This window comes from Xyrauchen texanus, chromosome 49 (genome assembly GCF_025860055.1).
Source record: "Xyrauchen texanus isolate HMW12.3.18 chromosome 49, RBS_HiC_50CHRs, whole genome shotgun sequence".
NCBI classification, from domain to species: Eukaryota; Metazoa; Chordata; class Actinopteri; order Cypriniformes; family Catostomidae; genus Xyrauchen; species Xyrauchen texanus.
The window spans coordinates 2,120,700-2,143,201 of NC_068324.1; the positions used below are offsets into that span (position 1 = coordinate 2,120,700).

At 40.6% G+C, this 22,502-nt stretch overlaps 1 protein-coding gene and 1 long non-coding RNA gene across 2 annotated transcripts in view; both read left to right on the top strand.

Moving 5' to 3' along the window:
- LOC127640260 (uncharacterized) overlaps positions 1-14,508 on the top strand; it is a 20,001-nt gene extending 5,493 nt beyond the window's left edge. The window contains exon 3 of the long non-coding RNA XR_007970083.1: positions 14,246-14,508. This is a non-coding gene — a long non-coding RNA (uncharacterized LOC127640260). The remainder of the gene's footprint in view (positions 1-14,245) is intronic.
- A 6,459-nt stretch (positions 14,509-20,967) lies between these two features.
- LOC127640251 (peroxisome proliferator-activated receptor alpha-like) overlaps positions 20,968-22,502 on the top strand; it is a 48,991-nt gene continuing 47,456 nt past the window's right edge. The window contains exon 1 of the mRNA XM_052122710.1: positions 20,968-21,147. The gene's annotated coding sequence lies outside the window, so the exon portion shown is untranslated. The remainder of the gene's footprint in view (positions 21,148-22,502) is intronic.

The window sequence follows — 22,502 nt, forward strand, 5'->3', positions numbered from 1 at the left end:
GCCCCCTTAGGGAGCTGGTGCCCTCCTAGGGTAAGATATTGCCCCCCTAGGAAGCTGGTGCCCTCCTAGGGTAAGATAGTGCCCCCCTAGGAAGCTGGTGCCCTCCTAGGGTAATATATTGCCCCCCTAGGGAGCTGGTGCCCTTCTTGGGTAAGATATTGCCCCCCTAGGAAGCTGGTGTCCTTCTTGGGTAAGATATTGCCCCCCTAGGAAGTTGGTGCCCTCCTAGGATAAGATATTGCCCCCTTAGGGAGCTGGTGCCCTCCTAGGGTAAGATATTGCCCCCTTAGGGAGCTGGTGCCCTCCTAGGGTAAGATATTGCCCCCCTAGGAAGCTGGTGCCCTCCTAGGGTAAGATATTGCCCCCCAAGGAATCTGGTGCCCTCCTAGGGTAAGATAGTGCCCCCCTAGGGAGCTGGTGCCCTACGCAGGCTGTGTAGTATGCGTGTAGGGAACGGCGCTACTACCATTGACACATCGTCTAAAATACACGCCACTTCTCTGCGAGACACTAAAAACTAGCAAGACGTGGCAAAACAGTCAAAAATGTCTATCTACCACATGCTTACATAGAAAAACGATTAAAACAGTGTGAAGGGACACAAACATTTGCAGATGGACTTTTATTATCTTGGAAACAGTTCTTTACTTATTTTGGCCAACAACTGACAAGACTAGCCATTTTTGTGCAGATCCAGACTGGTTTATACTTGTTTTATCCCCTTTTCTCCCAATTTGGAACGTCCAATTCCCACTATTTAGCAGGTCCTCGTGTTGCCGCGGTTACTTGCCTCAATCCGGGTGGCAGAGGACAAGTCTCAGTTGCCTCCGCAACCCAGAACCCCTGGTTTATTCTTGTTGATGTTAGTTAGGTGCAAGTCCAAATCTTTCCGGTGAAGCCAGTTGACCGAGGACATCTTGCTGATTAAACTAGTTAAGAATTCAACTGAGAACTGCTAATCCCGAATAGAGACCGCTAATTTGCTTGGTTAACGAATTAGATCCAATTATTTGCAAATTGAACCTGAGGCAATCCCAGAAGAACCTGATTTAATCTAAAATCATGAGGTGTAGAACAGGTTTATCTGCAATCAGCAAGGAATGATAAATGCATGCTTGACTTGCATTCAAAAACAACTATTTGTTCAGTATTTTGCTTGTTTTCCAGTAACAGTCCTTTAAACGAGATGCATATACATAAGAGTAGTGTAAGATAAGGCTTGTTCTCAGAGAAGTATATTTAACTTAGCCCATTGTTGCAATGCAAATGGTTGATTCTTAACTTAAATCTAACATAATTCATTGAGGTTTAAGCTTAAAAGAAGGTGGGAAAAAATCCAATTAGGTGAGAAAATGTTTTGTTATCCAAAATTACATTCTGTATCACACAGTCCAATGGGGGCGCCAAACGCGAGTAAAATGATGTAATCAAACGAGGATTTTATGGTGAACATTAGATGGTTTTAATGAGTAAAATGTACCTCCCTGACCTAAAACTTTAACCTAAACCTAACCAAAAGAGATCTAAAAGCACATTAAAAGCGCATGACACGTGTCGTGTCGCCTCGCAGCTTGCGTGCTTGACTGGTCTCGAATCGCGGTCTTCCGAGTTCAAGGTCCAACACTTATCAGGTGAGCTACCGTGCATGTTAATCCCATTGAAATGAGTCTATAATACAAATGTTAAAATATGTTCTTAGTACTAGTTCGTTCTATTCAGATCTCTTGCTTTGGCTTGGCATAAAACACCTTCCACATTGCTCGATAAAAATGAATTATGAACGGCAGTATATTGCATAACCGTACCCAATAAACGCAAATGTCTATGCCACCTGCTTTAAAAGCACACAGCACATGTCTTTTCGTAGTGGACTCATCTGAGGGGTTTGTGTTTAGTTCCTCTCACACGGACCTGAGTCTGTGTACTTTTCCATTAGGCAGATGGCCGCACGGTAGGGCATGGGGTCTCGCAGTGTGACCCTCTCGAATATGCAAGGAAAAACTTCAGAGAAATGGAGTTTGGGTGGGTTTTAGGGATGTTCAGAGCTGTGATTCTCAAAAAGATTTGCTTCAGGACTGAGATTTGCATTGGCGACCACACCATAACACCGTAAACTTGGGGGCCTGGTTAGCTCAGCGAGTTAAGACGCTGACAGCCACACATTGAGTCACGAGTTTGAATCCAGGGCATGCTGAGTGACTCCAGCCAGGCAACCAAATTGGCCCGGTTGCTAGGGAGGGGAGAGTCACATGGGGTAACCTCCTCGTGGTCGCTCTAATGTGCTTCTCGCTCTCGGTGGGGCGTGTGGTGAGTTGTGCGTGGATGCCGCAGAGAATAGCGTGAAGGCTCCACGCGCACTACGTCTCCACGGTAACGTGCTCAACAAGCCACGTGATAAGATGCGCGGATTGACGTTCTCAGACAACTGGGGGCAACTGAGATTCGTCCTCCGCCACCCGGATTGAGGCACTACGAGAACTTAGAGCACATTGGGAATTGGGCATTCCAAATTGGAGAGGAAAAAGTAAGTAACACCATGAACTGCATCGGCCCAACAATGGAAACATTATTAACACAAATTTTGGTTCCATATTTAATCAAGTGACTGACGAATTTGCGCCAAAACACGATTGATTTGATTGGATGAACGGTCTTTGACGTCAGCATCCTGGTCGTAAATAGAAGCTAGCTGAAAGTCATGGACACACTATGTTTATTACGCTTTTTTAAACAAAACCCTACACCTACCCTTAGCCTTAACCCTACCGCTAAATCTAACCCTTACCCTAAGCTTAGTAACAGCAAATGCGAATCTGTTGAGACTTTGGCATCCAGACGGTTACCTACTAGTCACACCCCTATTGCCATTGTAACAGTGCACAATTATATCCTACAGTTAGTTGCATCATTTTATTTGCATAGACCTGATAACCTCTGATTTTGAAGAAGATGGGACGACAACTAAAAGGAAATATACTGTTGCCTAGTGACTGTGATATTTGTTAGCAATTCTATTGTTGCCACAATTTTACTAATAGCCTCTTTCACACATGAAGATTGAAAAATAGTTTGGTTGCCTTTACTGGTAAATGTACCACATGTGCTGTTCACACATACATCAATTTGGAAATGTATGCCAGAGGTTGAATTCACACAGGACCTCTAACCTGAAAAATGCAGTACATTTTTGGGAAAAGTTGTATGTGTGCAAGGGGCTTATGGTAAATGGTCTGCACTTACACAGAGCCTTTTTTAATCTCAGCAGTTACCGAAGCGCGTTGCACTGTGTCCCATTCACCCATTCACACACCAATGACAGCAGAGCTGCCATGCAAGGTGCAAGCCTGCCTGAATTTTGAGATTTATCTAGAGAGCAGCACGTGTGAGAAGAGCGCGCCTTTGGATGCAAGAGAAAACATCTCCGCCCGTTGTCATTCAACACAAAGTTAATTTCTGACACTGCTATCTGCACTCTATTTCCATTCTTTACATAAGCATGCGCTAGATTGACGTCTTTGACCGTAGTGTCAAAACGAACGTGACGAAAAAATAACATCAGCTTTTAATTCGCTAGAGCGTGCTAAACAAAGCAAAGTTGACACTTTAAGTTGAGTCTTTCACTCCCCTAACAGATTATTTAGCATGAATCTACAATGTTTATGCCAAAACACCATAGTTACTGCTGTTAGTGCATTAGAGTTACTATAGTCAAACCACGGACAAGGGAGTTGATCGTTAGCATCGTAGGCTAAATTGTGTTGGCTCTATAGAAAGGCACTGAATTAGCATATGTTAAATGTGCTGTTGCTAATGTGCCACTCAAGGTAACGGTTCGTCTGCTCTTGGGTAGCAGGCCTGAGAGAGGGTCGGGGTATGTTAGCAGTGCACTAATAATAGCATAGCAACAGATACATATCTGTCTGGTCATGGCAGCGGGATACGTGGGGTACGAGGTGACAGAGGTTGTTTGGGCTAATTAATCATTTCTGGATCACAAAACATGGTTGATATGGTCTGGCCACAAAACATAGCTAAAAAAATTCAGTCATCATCTACTCAACCGCACAGAAGAAAGTCTGTCATACGTGTTTAGAACAACATAAAGATGAGAAGGTGATCTTTTCCTTTAAGGCTTCTAGCTGTGTGAACAGTACAGTAACCAGGCTGTAAAGCAGTGTGGTTGTCAGGTGCTGTTGGCAAAGGTTAATGTTCTGCTTTAATAACAGGATGCAGCTGCTCTCCGTCATGAACACAAGACTGACTCATTGCACGTTTGACCAGAGCGATGGCCTATAAGTCTTTTCTGGTCTGCCACTAAATTGCTTTTTCACATTGTATCATATACAGGGAATGAAGGAAACTCTGGCGTTAACAAGGCGAGTTTGGCCAGCACACGCTGAAAACCAGTTCAAATCAGGCTACACGTACTGTTCCATAAACTCGCCTGTGGAACAAAGAGCGCTAGCTTGTGTACAGCCAGGATCGGTCAGTTTTGGCAGGGAGTTTTCATTGGGTATTGTCTTGAGAGTTATGACAAATCAAATACGGTGAACATTTCGGAAGGTCCGAACAAATAAAGTGGAAACGGTTGCATGAATGACGTTCTAGTGAGGAAATTAGTACAACTGGCGGAGCTCGGAAAGATTTATTTGGATATTGTTTCTTTAGACTGCATAGTGTGACTGTATACGGAAACCCAGTCTTGCCATCAATGATTTATCAATGCTCTATATTCATCAGCACTTTTGAAGTCTGTGGTCACATTCAAACCTGACATTGTATAAGTGTAAGGTCATAAATGGTTTAACCATAAACCGATCAACACACGTAGATTTTTACACATAACTCCTATTTCACATTGTATGCAAACACATTTACCTGTGTTCATACTGCCGTATCCAATGTACACGAGTGTTGTGCTTATCCAATGTACACGAGTGTTGTGCTTATCCAGTGTACTCGAGTGTTGTGCTTATCCAGTGTACTCGAGTGTTGTGCTTATCCAGTGTACTCGAGTGTTGTGCTTATCCAGTGCACTCGAGTGTTGTGCTTATCCAGTGTACACGAGTGTTGTGCTTATCCAGTGTACTCGAGTGTTGTGCTTATCCAGTGTACACGAGTGTTGTGCTTATCCAGTGCACACGAGTGTTGTGCTTATCCAGTGTACTCGAGTGTTGTGCTTATCCAGTGCACACGAGTGTTGTGCTTATCCAGTGTACTCGAGTGTTGTGCTTATCCAGTGTACACGAGTGTTGTGCTTATCCAATGTACACGAGTGTTGTGCTTATCCAATGTACACAAGTGTTGTGCTTATCCAGTGTACTCGAGGGTTGTGCTTATCCAGTGTACTCGAGTGTTGTAATTATCCAGTGTACACGAGTGTTGTGCTTATCCAATGTACACAAGTGTTGTGCTTATCCAGTGTACTCGAGGGTTGTGCTTATCCAGTGTACTCGAGTGTTGTAATTATCCAGTGTACACGAGTGTTGTGCTTATCCAATGTACACGAGTGTTGTGCTTATCCAGTGTACACGAGTGTTGTGCTTATCCAGTGTACTCGAGTGTTGTGCTTATCCAGTGTACTCGAGTGTTGTGCTTATCCAGTGTACTCGAGTGTTGTGCTTATCCAGTGCACTCGAGTGTTGTGCTTATCCAGTGTACACGAGTGTTGTGCTTATCCAGTGTACTCGAGTGTTGTGCTTATCCAGTGTACACGAGTGTTGTGCTTATCCAGTGTACACGAGTGTTGTGCTTATCCAGTGTACTCGAGTGTTGTGCTTATCCAGTGTACACGAGTGTTGTGCTTATCCAGTGTACTCGAGTGTTGTGCTTATCCAGTGTACACGAGTGTTGTGCTTATCCAATGTACACGAGTGTTGTGCTTATCCAATGTACACAAGTGTTGTGCTTATCCAGTGTACTCGAGTGTTGTGCTTATCCAGTGTACTCGAGTGTTGTGCTTATCCAGTGTACTGCGAGTGTTGTGCTTATCCAGTGTACACGAGTGTTGTGCTTATCCAGTGTACACGAGTGTTGTGCTTATCCAGTGTACACGAGTGTTGTGCTTATCCAGTGTACACGAGTGTTGTGCTTATCCAGTGTACACGAGTGTTGTGCTTATCCAGTTTACACGAGTGTTGTAATTATCCAATATACTCGAGTGTTGTGCTTATCCAGTAAACACGAGTGTTGTAACAACCAATATACTCGAGTGTTGTGCTTATCCAGTGTACACGAGTGTTGTGCTTATCCAATGTGTTTGAGTGTTGTGCTTATCCAATGTGTGCGAGTGTTGTGCTTATCCAGTAAACACGAGTGTTGTGCTTATCCAGTAAACACGAGTGTTGTGCTTATCCAGGTAAGCGAGTGTTGTGCTTATCCAGTAAACATGAGTGTTGTGCTTATCCAGTAAACACGAGTGTTGTGCTTATCCAGTATACGCGAGTGTTGTGCTTATCCAATATACACGAATGTTGTGCTTATCCAGTGTACACGAGTGTTGTGCTTATCCAGTGTACACGAGTGTTGTGCTTATCCAGTGTACACGAGTGTTGTGCTTATCCAGTGTACACGAGTGTTGTGCTTATCCAGTGTACACGAGTGTTGTGCTTATCCAGTGTATGCGAGTGTTGTGCTTATCCAGTGTACACGAGTGTTGTGCTTATCCAGTATACGCGAGTGTTGTGCTTATCCAATATACACGAATGTTGTGCTTATCCAGTGTACACGAGTGTTGTGCTTATCCAGTGTACACGAGTGTTGTGCTTATCCAGTGTACACGAGTGTTGTGCTTATCCAGTGTACACGAGTGTTGTGCTTATCCAGTATACACGAGTGTTGTGCTTATCCAATATACGCGAGTGTTGTGCTTATCCAGTGTACACGAGTGTTGTGCTTATCCAGTGTACACGAGTGTTGTGCTTATCCAGTGTACACGAGTGTTGTGCTTATCCAGTGTATGCGAGTGTTGTGCTTATCCAATATACACGAGTGTTGTGCTTATCCAATATACACGAGTGTTGTGCTTATCCAGTGTATGCGAGTGTTGTGCTTATCCAATATACACGAGTGTTGTGCCTATCCAATATACACGAATGTTGTGCTTATCCAGTGTATGCGAGTGTTGTGCCTATCCAATATACACGAGTGTTGTGCTTATCCAGTGTATGCGAGTGTTGTGCTTATCCAGTGTACACGAGTGTTGTGCTTATCCAGTGTATGCGAGTGTTGTAATTATCCAATATACTCGAGTGTTGTGCTTATCCAGTGTACACGAGTGTTGTGCTTATCCAGTGTACACGAGTGTTGTGCTTATCCAATATACACGAGTGTTGTGCTTATCCAGTGTACACGAGTGTTGTAATTATCCAATATACTCGAGTGTTGTGCTTATCCAGTGTATGCGAGTGTTGTGCTTATCCAATGTACACGAGTGTTGTGCTTATCCAGTGTACATGAGTGTTGTGCTTATCCAATGTACGCGAGTGTTGTGCTTATCCAGTGTACGCGAGTGTTGTGCTTATCCAGTGTATGCGAGTGTTGTGCTATTCCAGTGTACATGAGTGTTGTGCTTATCCAGTTTACGTGAGTTTTGTGCTTATCCAATGTGTGCGAGTGTTGTGCTTATCCAGTGCACACGAGTGTTGTGCTTATCCAGTGTACATGAGTGTTGTGCTTATCCAATGTGTGCGAGTGTTGTGCTTATCCAGTGTACACGAGTGTTGTGCTTATCCAGTGCACGAGAGTGTTGTGCTTATCTAATGCATGCGAGTGTTGTGCTTATCCAGTGTACACGAGTGTTGTGCTTATCCAGTGCACGAGAGTGTTGTGCTTATCTAATGCATGCGAGTGTTGTGCTTATCCAGTGTACACGAGTGTTGTGCTTATCCAATGTACGAGTGTGTTGTGCTTATCCAATATACGCGAGTGTTGTGCTTATCTAATGCACGAGAGGGTTGTGCTTATCCAGTGCACGAGAGTGTTGTGCTTATCTAATGCATGCGAGTGTTGTGCTTATCTAATGCATGCGAGTGTTGTGCTTATCCAGTGTACGCGAGTGTTCTGCTTATCCAATGCACGCGAGTGTTGTGCTTATCCAATATACACGAGTGTTGTGCTTATCCAGTGCACACGAGTGTTGTGCTTATCCAATGTACGCGAGTGTTGTGCTTATCAAGTGTACACGAGTGTTGTGCTTATCCAGTGTATGCGAGTGTTGTGCTTATCCAATGTACACGAGTGTTGTGCTTATCTAATGCACGCGAGTGTTGTGCTTATCCAGTGCACACGAGTGTTGTGCTTATCTAACGTATGCGAATGTTGTGCTTATCCAGTGTACACGAGTGTTGTGCTTATCCAGTGTACACGAGTGTTGTGCTTATCCAGTGTACACGAGTGTTGTGCTTATCTAATGCACGCGAGTGTTGTGCTTATCCAGTGCACGAGAGTGTTGTGCTTATCCAGTGCACGAGAGTGTTGTGCTTATCCAGTGCACGAGAGTGTTGTGCTTATCCAGTGCATGAGAGTGTTGTGCTTATCTAATGCATGCGAGTGTTGTGCTTATCCAGTGTACACGAGTGTTGTGCTTATCTAATGCATGCGAGTGTTGTGCTTATCCAGTGTACACGAGTGTTGTGCTTATCTAATGTATGCGAATGTTGTGCTTATCCAGTGTACACGAGTGTTGTGCTTATCCAGTGCACACGAGTGTTGTGCTTATCCAGTGCACACGAGTGTTGTGCTTATCCAATGTACGCGAGTGTTGTGCTTATCCAGTGTACACGAGTGTTGTGCTTATCCAGTGTATGCGAGTGTTGTGCTTATCCAATTTACATGAGTGTTGTGCTTATCTAATGCACGCGAGTGTTGTGCTTATCCAGTGCACACGAGTGTTGTGCTTATCCAGTGTACTCGAGTGTTGTGCTTATCTAATGCACACGAGTGTTGTGCTTATCCAGTGTACATGAGTGTTGTGCTTATCCAGTGCACGAGTGTTGTGCTTATCTAATGCATGCGAGTGTTGTGCTTATCCAGTGTACACGAGTGTTGTGCTTATTTAATGCATGCGAGTGTTGTGCTTATCCAGTGTACACGAGTGTTGTGCTTATCTAATGCATGCGAGTGTTGTGCTTATCCAGTGTACACGAGTGTTGTGCTTATCTAATGTATGCGACTGTTGTGCTTATCCAGTGTACACGAGTGTGTTATCATGCACAGTGTTGTGCTTATCCAGTGTACACGAGTGTTGTGCTTATCTAATGCATGCGAGTGTTGTGCTTATCCAGTGCACGAGAGTGTTGTGCTTATCCAGTGTACACGAGTGTTGTGCTTATCTAATGCACACGAGTGTTGTGCTTATCCAGTGTACACGAGTGTTGTGCTTATCTAATGCATGCGAGTGTTGTGCTTATCCAATATACACGAGTGTTGTGCTTATCCAGTGTACATGAGTGTTGTGCTTATCCAGTGTACACGAGTGTTGTGCTTATCCAATGTGTTTGAGTATTGTGCTCATCCAATGTGTGCGAGTGTTGTGCTTATCCAGTGTACACGAGTGTTGTGCTTATCCAGTGTACACGAGTGTTGTGCTTATCCAGTGTACTCGAGTGTTGTGCTTATCCAGTGCACACGAATGTTGTTCTTATCCAGTGTACACGAATGTTGTGCTTATCCAATGTACGCGAGTGTTGTGCTTATCCAGTGTATGCGAGTGTTGTGCTTATCCAGTGTACATGAGTGTTGTGCTTATCCAGTTTATGTGAGTTTTGTCCTTATCCAATGTGTGCGAGTGTTGTGCTTATCCAGTGTACATGAGTGTTGTGCTTATCCAATGTGTGCGAGTGTTGTGCTTATCCAGTGTATGCGAGTGTTGTGCTTATCCAGTGTACATGAGTGTTGTGCTTATCCAATGTACGCGAGTGTTGTGCTTATCCAATGTGTGCGAGTGTTGTGCTTATCCAATGTACGCGAGTGTTGTGCATATCCAGTGTACACGAGTGTTGTGCTTATCCAATGTACGCGAGTGTTGTGCTTATCTAATGCACGAGAGTGTTGTGCTTATCCAGTGCACGAGAGTGTTGTGCTTATCTAATGCATGCGAGTGTTGTGCTTATCCAATATACGCGAGTGTTGTGCTTATCTAATGCACTAGAGTGTTGTGCTTATCTAATGCATGCGAGTGTTGTGCTTATCCAATATACGCGAGTGTTGTGCTTATCTAATGCACGAGAGTGTTGTGCTTATCCAGTGCACGAGAGTGTTGTGCTTATCTAATGCATGCGAGTGTTGTGCTTATCCAGTGTATACGAGTGTTGTGCTTATCCAGTGTACACGAGTGTTGTGCTTATCCAGTGTACATGAGTGTTGTGCTTATCCAGTGTACACAAGTGTTGTGCTTATCCAGTGTACACGAGTGTTGTGCTTATCCAGTGTACACGAGTGTTGTGCTTATCCAGTGTACACGAGTGTTGTGCTTATCCAGTGTACACGAGTGTTGTGCTTATCCAGTGTACACGAGTGTTGTGCTTATCCAGTGTACACGAGTGTTGTGCTTATCCAGTGTACACGAGTGTTGTGCTTATCCAATGTACACGAGTGTTGTGCTTATCTAATGCATGCGAGTGTTGTGCTTATCCAGTGTACGCGAGTGTTGTGCTTATCCAGTGTACACGAGTGTTGTGCTTATCTAATGCATGCGAGTGTTGTGCTTATCCAGTGTACACGAGTGTTGTGCTTATCCAATGCACACGAGTGTTGTGCTTATCCAGTGCACACGAGTGTTGTGCTTATCCAATGTACGCGAGTGTTGTGCTTATCTAGTGTACACGAGTGTTGTGCTTATCCAGTGTATGCGAGTGTTGTGCTTATCTAATGCATGCGAGTGTTGTGCTTATCCAGTGTACACGAGTGTTGTGCTTATCCAATGTACGCGAGTGTTGTGCTTATCCAGTGTACACGAGTGTTGTGCTTATCCAGTGTATGCGAGTGTTGTGCTTATCTAATTCATGCGAGTGTTGTGCTTATCCAGTGTACACGAGTGTTGTGCTTATCCAGTGTATGCGAGTGTTGTGCTTATCTAATTCATGCGAGTGTTGTGCTTATCCAGTGTACACGAGTGTTGTGCTTATCCAGTGTATGCGAGTGTTGTGCTTATCTAATGCATGCGAGTGTTGTGCTTATCCAGTGTACACGAGTGTTGTGCTTATCTAATGCATGCGAGTGTTGTGCTTATCCAGTGTACACGAGTGTTGTGCTTATCTAATGCTTGCGAGTGTTGTGCTTATCCAGTGTACACGAGTGTTGTGCTTATCTAATGCTTGCGAGTGTTGTGCTTATCCAGTGTACACGAGTGTTGTGCTTATCCAGTGTACACGAGTGTTGCGCTTATCTAATGCTTGCGAGTGTTGTGCTTATCCAGTGTACACGAGTGTTGTGCTTATCTAATGTATGCGAGTGTTGTGCTTATCCAGTGTACACAAGTGTTGTGCTTATCCAGTGTACACGAGTGTTGCGCTTATCTAATGTGTGCGAGTGTTGTGCTTATCTAATGCTTGCGAGTGTTGTGCTTATCCAGTGTACACGAGTGTTGTGCTTATCTAATGCTTGCGAGTGTTGTGCTTATCCAGTGTACACGAGTGTTGTGCTTATCCAGTGTACACGAGTGTTGTGCTTATCCAGTGTACACGAGTGTTGTGCTTATCTAATGTATGCGAGTGTTGTGCTTATCCAGTGTACACGAGTGTTGTGCTTATCCAGTGTACACGAGTGTTGTGCTTATCTAATGCATGCGAGTGTTGTGCTTATCTAATGCATGCGAGTGTTGTGCTTATCTAATGCATGCGAGTGTTGTGCTTATCTAATGCATGCAAGTGTTGCGCTTATCTAATACACGTGAGTGTTGTGCTTATCCAGTGTACACGAGTGTTGTGCTTATCCAGTGTACACGGGTGTTGTGCTTATCTAATGCATGCGAGTGTTGTGCTTATCTAATGCATGCGAGTGTTGTGCTTATCTAATGCATACGAGTGTTGTGCTTATCTAATGCATGCGAGTGTTGTGCTTATCTAATGCATGCGAGTGTTGTGCTTATCTAATGCATGCGAGTGTTGTGCTCATCCAGTGCACGAGAGTGTTGTGCTTATCCAGTGCACGAGAGTGTTGTGCTTATCTAATGCATACGAGTGTTGTGCTTATCTAATGCATGCGAGTGTTGTGCTTATCTAATGCATGCGAGTGTTGTGCTTATCTAATGCATGCGAGTGTTGTGCTTATCTAATGCATGCGAGTGTTGTGCTTATCTAATGCATGCGAGTGTTGTGCTCATCCAGTGTACACGAGTGTTGTTCTTATCAAGTGTACACGAGTGTTGTGCTTATCTAATGCATGCGAGTGTTGTGCTTATCTAATGCATGCGAGTGTTGTGCTCATCCAGTGTACACGAGTGTTGTTCTTATCAAGTGTACACGAGTGTTGTGCTCATCCAGTGTATACGAGTGTTGTGCTTATCCAATGTACACAGGTGTTGTTACCCAGGCCCCTATAATTAATGTACTCTTAATATTAAATATATCTCCAAGAATATTTCAAATATTTGAATGGCAAACTAAAATCAATTAATAGCCAAACTCTCTCTCTCTCCTGCATGCATGCACACACTGCATGGGTGCATTTTGACTAAACGTCACCTTTTGTGGGGTGAATGATTTACAAATTTTTGAATATTGGTTTTTAGACTTGACACAAAACATAAACGTTCCCTTATACGTTTTTATGAATACCCATAAAAAAAGTCCATGGATGTGTTGGGTCAACTACCATTATGAATTCACATTTGTTTGTGTGGGTGAACGTTTGTACTTGTGCCATGACTGCAAGTGTGCATTACAAGTGTGTGGGTTTGTCCTTAAAGGAATCGTTCACCCAAAAATGAAAATGTTGTCATCGTTTACTCATCCTCATATCATTCCAAACTTGTAAGACTTTCTTTCTTCCGTGGAACACAAAATGGGATGTTTGCATTGTTGTTCCACAGAAGAAAGACGTACGTGTTTTATCGTACTCTATTTGAACTCATGCCCTCTCCTCCCCGAGAGATCACCGCAGACACAAGCTTCGCACCGAATCCCGCACATCTGTAACGGAAGCTGTTGGCATATAAAAATAGCTGCTTCAGGCCGCTGCCCTGTTAACCTGCAGACGGCAAAGTCTCTCATGTCCTATTTATCATCTGCCGAGCACACTCGGCTGTCTGGAATCCTCCCGTCTGCACCCGGGGCCCCTGGGGGCCGCAGTTCTTATTAGAGGGTGTGCTAGGTACAGAGATTTGTGAAGTGTGCCAGAATCGCTGTTTTAGGACAGACAATTAAGTGCATGATTAACTGCAGGCGGTTTCGTAATAATAGAACCATGCAGTTATAATTTCTACATTATATATACTGTAAGCAGTCCAAAGCACGTATATATGACAAGGTCATAAATAAGTTCATCTCACGAGAGTGTTAAAGCATTAAATAATAATTAAATAATGTTTTGATTGTAGCTTATGCATATGTTGAAATTAGCATTAACCAAGATTAATAAGTGCAGTGAAAGTATTTTTCATTGTTCGTTCATATTAATAAATGTAAACGAATAAAACTGTCAGTTGTAAAGGATAACCCGAAAATTAAAGCCTATGATTTTGTTGCATTAAACATTATTTTCATGAATGACACACAGTTTTTTCCCTCCAATTCTCATAAATGCAGTGCAAAAACATTTATAATTATAATTATATGCTATATTATTTACATAACAAAATATATGCACATAAATTATGCTAATTTTATTTTTAAGAATTAATTGAATAATAGTATTTTTTTTTAACTGTAATAATGTTAAAATAAATAAATAACCACATTAAAGCAAAGAGAATCATTCAACACAAATATCAGGATGTTTTACAGGAATGAGACAATGCCAAAAATCTCCTACAATAATCTTAATTTCCTTACATTTCAAAATGACATTTTCTTGGCAGGTTTCATTACATTTCACTAAATAGATATCAAAGACATCATAAATGGAGTAAAAAGGAGAATTGGCATCTGCCAGCAACGGGTCGTGTTTCCACCGTATTTCACTTCTTGCGATGACCCGTCTTAGCCAAATCTGAATAATTACTGAAGACAATCCCACGCTTGCCATATAATTAACAGATAATGAGAATGAACTGGTTATTTTAGCTATTCTTTTCTTGTCATTTCAGATGCAGAGAGACAAAAGCCTGGAGATGAAGACGGAAGATGTGGAGATTCGAAAACCACTCAGAGCATCTGTTAACGGGTGATGTCATAATAGAAGTGGTGAAGTCCACACATCATATAATTGCTTTGTATCACTAATGTGTTCACACTGTATCATTTAGGGTGTTTTCAACCCTTCAACAGAACACAAACTATGATTTTTAGAAGGATATTTCAGCTCTGTAGGTCCATACAATGCAAGTGAATGGTGGCAAAAAAAAAATAAAGCTCCAAAAAACACATAAATGCAGCAGAAAAGTAACCCATAAGACTCCAGTGGTTTAATCCATGTCTTCAGAAGTGATATGATAGTTATGGCTGAGAAACAGATCAATATTTAAGTCTTTTTTGGCTATAAATCTCCACTTTCACTTTTACTTTCATATATGAAAGTGAAACTAAACAGGCACCATATTTGACTTTCAGGTGTAAAAGTGAAAGTGGAGATTTAAGGTAAAAAAACTTTTTTTCTCACCAACACCATACACCATCATATCGCTTCAGAAGACATGGATTAAACCACTGGAATATTATGGATTACTTTTATGCTGCCTTTATGTGCTTTTTGGAGCTTCAAAGTTCTGGTCACCATTCACTTGCATTTCACACCCGAGTTGGATTTCACCCCCCTCCCATGTACAGTGCAAACTGTGGAAGAGATGTTTAAATGGTCTGCGCTAATATAGCACCTTTTTAACCTTAGCGGTATTCAAAGCGCTTTACACTGCGACTCATTCACCCATTCATACACCAATGACACCAGAGATGCCATGCAAGGTGCTAGCCTGCCATTGGGAGCAACTTGGGGTTCAGTGTCTTGCCCAAGGACACTTCGGCATGTGGAGTCATGTGCGCCGGGATTCGAACCACCAACCCTGCGATTAGCGGCCGACCCGCTCTACCACCTGATGATTGACAGGCGATGTCTGTATCTCAAGGGTGCAAAGCGTTACCCGATGTTAATTTATTTGGAGACAAAATGCTTAATTTTATAAGTGTCACCAGGAACATGCATTGAGTTTTTGACATTTTAACACTGAGGCCAGATGTTTTAATATGCACAATTGCAATAACAGACTTTTTGATTTGTGTTCCTTTTGAATTGGTTGATCTCAGCGCCATGATGCGTGTTGATCAGTTTATTCTCAGTCCAGTCTTCATGATGCACCTCTCTCCGAATGTCAGACTGTCCTTTGGGGTGAGGTAGTAGGTTGTATAGTTTTAGGGGGATACCCTTCCTTTTAGATAACTATACAACTTACTGTCTTTCCTGAAGAGGCTGTAATATCATCATCTCCATCATTGTTCAACTTGCCGGACGAACAGACGTGAAGCCAATGCAACATGAGTTTGGATGGAAGTCTCTGGAATGGACTACATGCATTACTGAAATATTGAAATAGGGAAATATGACTTGATTTCTTATTAAAACAGTAACAGTTAAATGTTTACAGCTTGTCTGGACTGATTGGTTGAATGGTTAGATGGTTGTTTGGTTGTGTGGGTTGATTGATTGATTGATCATGAGGCTATTTTATCTCCATTCTCTCTCTCTCTCTCTCTCTCTCTCTCTCTCTCTCTCTCTCTCTCTCTCTCTCTCTCTCTCTCTTTGGTCTATCGTGATGTTCGTTCAGGGTGAGGTAGTAGGTTGTGTGGTTTCAGGGTAGTGATTTTGCCCCATCAGGAGTTAACTATACAACCTACTGCCTTCCCTGGAGGACAGCAATACAGCAACTGAACATCAGCAGGGGGCGCTGCCATCTCTGATGCAATCAGGACATGCAGGTACATTCAAATGATCAATTTACCAAAATATTAATGTTACTATACAGTAGCCTGAACAAATACGCAGAATAGTAATTGGGGATTTTTAGAATAATATTTCAGCTCTGTAGGTCCATACAATGCAAGTGAATGGTTGCAAAAACTTTAAAGCTCCAAAAAAGCACATAAAGGCAGCATAAAAGTAATCCATAAGACTCCAGTGGTTTAATCTGTGTCTTCAGAAGTGATATGATAGTTATGGGTGAGAAACAGATCAATATTTAAGTCTTTTTTTGACTATAAATCTCCACTTTCACTTTTACTTTCAGACATGTGACTTTCAGAGGTAAAAGTGAAAGTAGAGATTTAAGGTCAATCATATCCACACCTATCATATCGCTTCAGAAGACACGGATTAAATCACTAGAGTCTTATGGATTACTTTTAAGCTGCATTTATGTGCTTTTTGGAGCTTCAAATTTCTGGTCACCACTCACTTGCATTGTATGGACCGACAGAGCTGAAATATTCTTCTAAAAATGTTCCTTTGTATTCTGCAGATGAAAGAAAGTCATGAGGGTGAGTAAATGATGAGAGAAGTTTCATTTTTGGGTGCACTGTCCCTTTAAGTAATTTAGGTCACACAGAAATGTCTCTTTGTTACTGCATTAACAACCATATCAAAGCAAGTGGCATTTTTGTAATATATTTAAAGCAATATACTGTATATAGCCTAATGTTCAAAATAAAGACAAACCGTGTTTGCCTTGTTTCATACTATCTCAAATGTGTCTCAGCATTTATTTATTTAGCTGGTAAGCAGCAAGACTATGTTGATCCAACATTTAGACCAGAATAAACTAGCCTGGTCCAGCTTGAGTAATAAATGCTGGTCTTTTCAACAGGGCTGCTCTAGTATGTTCTCATAGTCAAAAATAGACATGTACAATATTTCTACTTTCCCGCAAAATGGGATGAAATCGTTGCCAAATTGCTTAGCTAGATAATTTCCATGCTAGTAACGCCGCACACCATTATAACCAGTGTTGGGTGTAATGTATCACTAAGTTATTAATTACTGTAATTAGATAACATTTTCATTGATGAAAGTAAAGTAAGGGATTACTCTTAATTTTCAGTCATTTAATTACAGTTACATCTGATGTAATTGCGTTAAATACTGTATAGACTCTAGAACATTTCTATATAAAACAATAGTGAATTTAATTGAATCTAATTTAACGCTGCATCTTTAAATTCTTTGGCCAGTTCATGAATAATTAATTAGATTTTATATGATTTATTTGAAAGAATCAAAAGAACAGTTTCATGTCTTTCCTTGTATTTTTCATCTGGTCGAGGTTGATCAAGGTTTCAGAAAGTAATTAGTAATAAGTAATGCAATTACTTTTCAGACTGAGTCATTAGTATAGTAATCTAATTACACTGTAGAAGATGTAATGTGTAGTTACTAGTAATGAATTACTTTTTCAGAGTAACTTACACAACTCTGATTCTAACAGTGGACATGGCGCCATCTATTGGTTATAGTGGTGCAGTTTACATAGTTTAATAGAATATCTGTCACATTCATGAGATGTAAAGCTATCACTATTATAAATCCAAATGCAAAATTGTATCATTCACCCTAATAATATTATTAATAATTCAAGAGTCAAGATAAAGGCCTAACAGAACCCTAGATCAACCTGGTTTATTTTATATATATATATCAGATTTACAAACATTCACACATGTCTTATAGATGTATTGCAGATGAGCAAACCGTCTTTACATCCGTCTTCCAGATGTAAACACATCAAATAGACTTCTGAGTGATGTATGTATGTGTGTTATAAGACAGATGCTATTACATACATGTAAAGAAGTACAACAGACATCTCAACGATGTACATGTGCTGGGACAGTATACAGTATAATCTCATGTTTTATTGGGCGTTTGTACTTAATACTTCACATTGAAATATCAGGTTTGATGCAAGACCTTTGTCAGTCTTATGAGAACTGATTATAAACAAAATGTCAATTGTACCCACAATCAGAGGCATCCAGGGACTGAAAAAGAAGTTTTTGATTTCGGTTCGTTCCGAGCAAAAACAGTATTTTTCCCGTTCCGGTTCAGAAGTTCCGCAGCATCGGTACATTGTTACAGTTAGAACAAAATAAAAGAACGGTTAATAGTGTTCTTTTAAACATGACTGTACTCTGAGATGAGGGGTGGGGGGGTGAATATACCGCTGCAGGGTTGCCAGGGTCTCACAAGAGAAATCGAGCCCAAAATAAGCCACTTGTCCCTAGAAGCGAAAATGAGCGATTTAGTTTTTCCTGTGTGGTGCATTTATCAGTGTAGAAATCAAAACATACAGTTCATTATAATTATAATTATAATAAAGTATCATTTTAGTTACAGATCTGCTTCTCAATCAAAACCCGGCATTAATGCATCAAACAATAATTCAGTGAAGACTTGAAAACAACTGAGAAATGTGTTTTTTACCTCTAATAATGTTTTCATTGTATCTGGATTAGCCGTGCATGTATATGTAGTGGATACCACTAATGGAGTGGTGGTGGTGTAGTGGGCTAAAGCACATAACTGGTAATCAGAAGGTCGCTGGTTCGATCCCCACAGTCACCACCATTGTGTCCTTGAGTAAGACACTTAACTCCAGGTTGCTCCGGGGGGATTGTCCCTGTAATAAGGGCACTGTAAGTCGCTTTGTATAAAAGCATCTGCCAAATGCATAAATGTAAATGTTACAATTTTGGATAAAAGTCACATTTCTGAAAAGTCTGTGTTGACTTTATGATACAAATGTCAATAAAATGTGCCGCTTGGTTTTTGTGAGGTCAGAGCAGCATATTAAAAGATTTTGAAGGCAATATTAGATGATAAAGTTTATTGGCATTCATTAGAGGTATTACTTTGGCCACCGTTCGTCAAAACTGCATCGCGAAATAAAAAGAAATATCTTTCGTTAAGAAAGTTTTAAATGGCACTTGCATAACATGAATAATGATTGATGTTCCTCGTGTCTTCATCTGCTGCACTGCTTGCTCAAATGCTTTCAGGAGTAAGTTCTCCCAGCTGTGAGCTTCAAAGGAGTTTGAAAAATCACCCAATATTACGCAAGTCCCTGAGATTATTTCAGCATCTTGCTGTCTTGTTGTCCAAACTCCCTGTCATGACGGTACTCCGGTGTGTTTTCCAAATTCGGTCTTTTGCAAGATCCTTCAAGGATTTTAAATGGTACTAATGTTAATTTTCTTGTGACCATTCGTATGGTAAGGTCACTTATAATAAACCAAGCAACAGGCTTTTATGGTAGTGTTTAATATTCTTTCTCTGTTAAAGTTAAAAACATTTAAGTTGAAACAGTGACGCGGCAGACCGACAGGTTGGCAGGAAAATGTGTCTCATCCATCTTCAATTGCACAAGAACTCTGATGAAAGACACGTTTCACTGAGAGTTCATGTTGTGAAATATAAATTTCCAGACATACATTTTGGGTTTGCAATCATATAACCCCCTGGGGGCAAGACGGAGGGCATATGGGGCAGATTTCAGGATGGTGCTCCCTATGAAGGTAAGGTCCTTTCCTTTGGAGAAGCTCCAGGAATGGCTGCCAGTCGAGGGATCTGAGCCCGTCACATAGCACTGCGTTCTGGGCAAAAAACAGGACGGCTGGCCGGGGCCTCTGGAGGATGGACCGCTCCCAAGGGCTGAAGTGCTGGCTTGCTTATTAATGTGCAGTGGCCCCAAAAATATTTGGACACTTAAGACGCACTTAAAATGTCTGAATGTCATTGCATTATAAAACAGAACGTGTCTTCGGCACTCAAATGCTGCGGGAGATTTTCTCAAAAATGGCTTCTGAAACAACTGGTGTTGCATGATTTATAGTGGATGTATGAAGTCAGTTCAAGATCACACATGTGTCCTGTATGTGTGCTGACTGTGCACATGTATCTGTGGGTCAGACAGGATCATAACTACATCTCTGTTATCATTACAGAAAAGAAGAGTGGGTGTATGACATGTGATAGCATGTGTTCCTGTTTTATAGTTCATATCTTTTATTGACATTGTCTTTCATATCAAGATCTCTGGACCTCGCTAAGGATTCAAAAGCATTTAGATCATTTTCAACTGCAATCTGCACTGATATGCATTAAAAATGAAATGTCAGTGTGTTCACTTCTATATATATATATATATATATATTTTTTTTCTTCTTTTTTTTCTGTAATTCATTGTGAAATTCACAGTAATGGAAAACCTGTATGGACACAAAAATTATTATTATTATTATTACTATTATTAAAATGATTTTGAAAAAAATGTAGTACAAAAAATACTGCCATGATGTATAAATACTTTAATAATCTTTTTTTCCCCAATTTAAAATAATGGCAATGTCATTTTTTTTTTTTTTTGCATTACGGTTATCATCATTTTGTCCTGAAAAATGGTCATTAAAATAATATCATCATACAGAAAATCAAAATTTATGCTAAAAAAAAAATCTTATTTTGATATAGGTAAATACTATATTAAATTTTGTGAGATTCGCTTTTGTAGGATTTCACTTTAAACATATTTTAATTTTGAACTGCCATTTTATTGCCTTTATCTTGTGTTTTATTTATTGTAATAAATAATTCTATTATAATCAACATTGTGTTACGATTACAGAAATCTGTGTCTGTTTTAGACAATCATCCATATCTATCAACCATAAAGACAAAGTCATCTTCTCATGCACTGTTGCTCTTCACAGTACATTATGCACGCTTATGTTAGGGGGCGCTCTGATTGGCTGAGCGCTGAGGTGTGTCGGAGGGTGTGCGCGCGCCTCCGCATCATCATGTGCCCGTCATGACGCAGTTTCCGGGCGGCGCGCAACGGCTGCAGCTTGACAGCGCGAGAGCTGCGCGAGCAGTCCGCGGAGTTTATATGTTTATATAAATGAGATTTAAACGATATTGTGCCCCGGTGATCGCGCTGACAGCACCGTCATCAGCCCGTACACGCTTCGCGACGCGATGTTTGACGCGCAGTGACTGCTGACACTAAAGGTGAGATGTTTATGTTTGTGAACAAGTGTGAGGTGCCGATGAGCCCGAAGACACATCACAGTCTCTCAGACACCTGACTATTCTATTCTATTCTATTCTGTTCTGTTCTGTTCTGTTCTATTCTATTCTATTCTATTCTATTCTATTCTGTTCTATTCTGTTCTATTCTGTTCTAGTCTGTTCTGTTCTAGTGTTCTTTTCTAATCTGTTATGATTGTCTGTTTATTCGTTCTACTGTTTTCTGTTCTGTTATCCTGTCCTATGATATTCTACTCAACTCTATTCTCTTGCATTCTTATCTGTTCTGGTCTGTTATATTCTATTCTACTTTTTTTGTATTCTTTTAAATTTTGTTTCTATTCTCTTGAATTCTGTTTGTCTCTTTTACTTCGTTTTTTGTTCTGTTCTATTGTAATTTATTACCTTCCAAACTTCCTCTATTCTAGTCTATTCAATTCTATTATAGTCTATTGCCTTCTGACTTGTTCTGTTCTGTTATATTCTATTCTACTTTGTTTTTGTATTGTATTCTATTATTTTCTATTCTAGTCTTTTCTAATTTGTAGTCTATTTTAATTTGTAGTTTTATTCTGTTCTATTCAATTCTATTCCGTTCCAAACTTCCTCTATTCAATTATATTACATAATTTTATTTTATATGATATTAATTTATATTATATCATTTTGCCTTCTGTTCTGTTATATTCTATTCTATGATTTTCTTCTGTGTTGTGTTCTAAACAGTTTTATAATATTTTATTCTACTTTATTTTTTGTGTGTTCTATTATATTCCATTCCAAACTTCCAATATTATATTCTACTCTACTGTGTTCTGTTGTATTCAACACTATTCTGTTCTGTACTATTTCAGAACTAATTCTATTCTATTCTACTCTGTTGCTTTCTAAACAGTTTTATTATGTTCTATTCTATTCTATGTTGTTATGTACTTTTCTCTTCTGTCATTTTCTATTTATTCTACTCTTCTCCCTTGTAATGTGTGTTCTGTTGTTGTTGTTGTTGTTGTTGTTGTTATTGTACTCTGTTCTATTCTAGTTCTCTTTTATTCTTTTGAAAGTATTTTATTCTAATTCTATTACTATTTCATTGTGCTGTGATTTGTGTGAGTGTGTCAGTGCAGTTACACACACTCGTGCACTGTCTGCTGTCGAAGTCGCGATCGGTCCAGACAAGTTTTCTGACGCCGACAGGTCTTTCCTGAGGACATCAGATAGTTTTGTTGACATTATTTGATTGTGGGTTTGAGAGTGGCAGATTTGTACTCCTGTGGGGGTAGAGAGTTACATAATATCAGGTGTAGTTACAGTTGAGTTTGTTGTGCGCCCGTAATTGG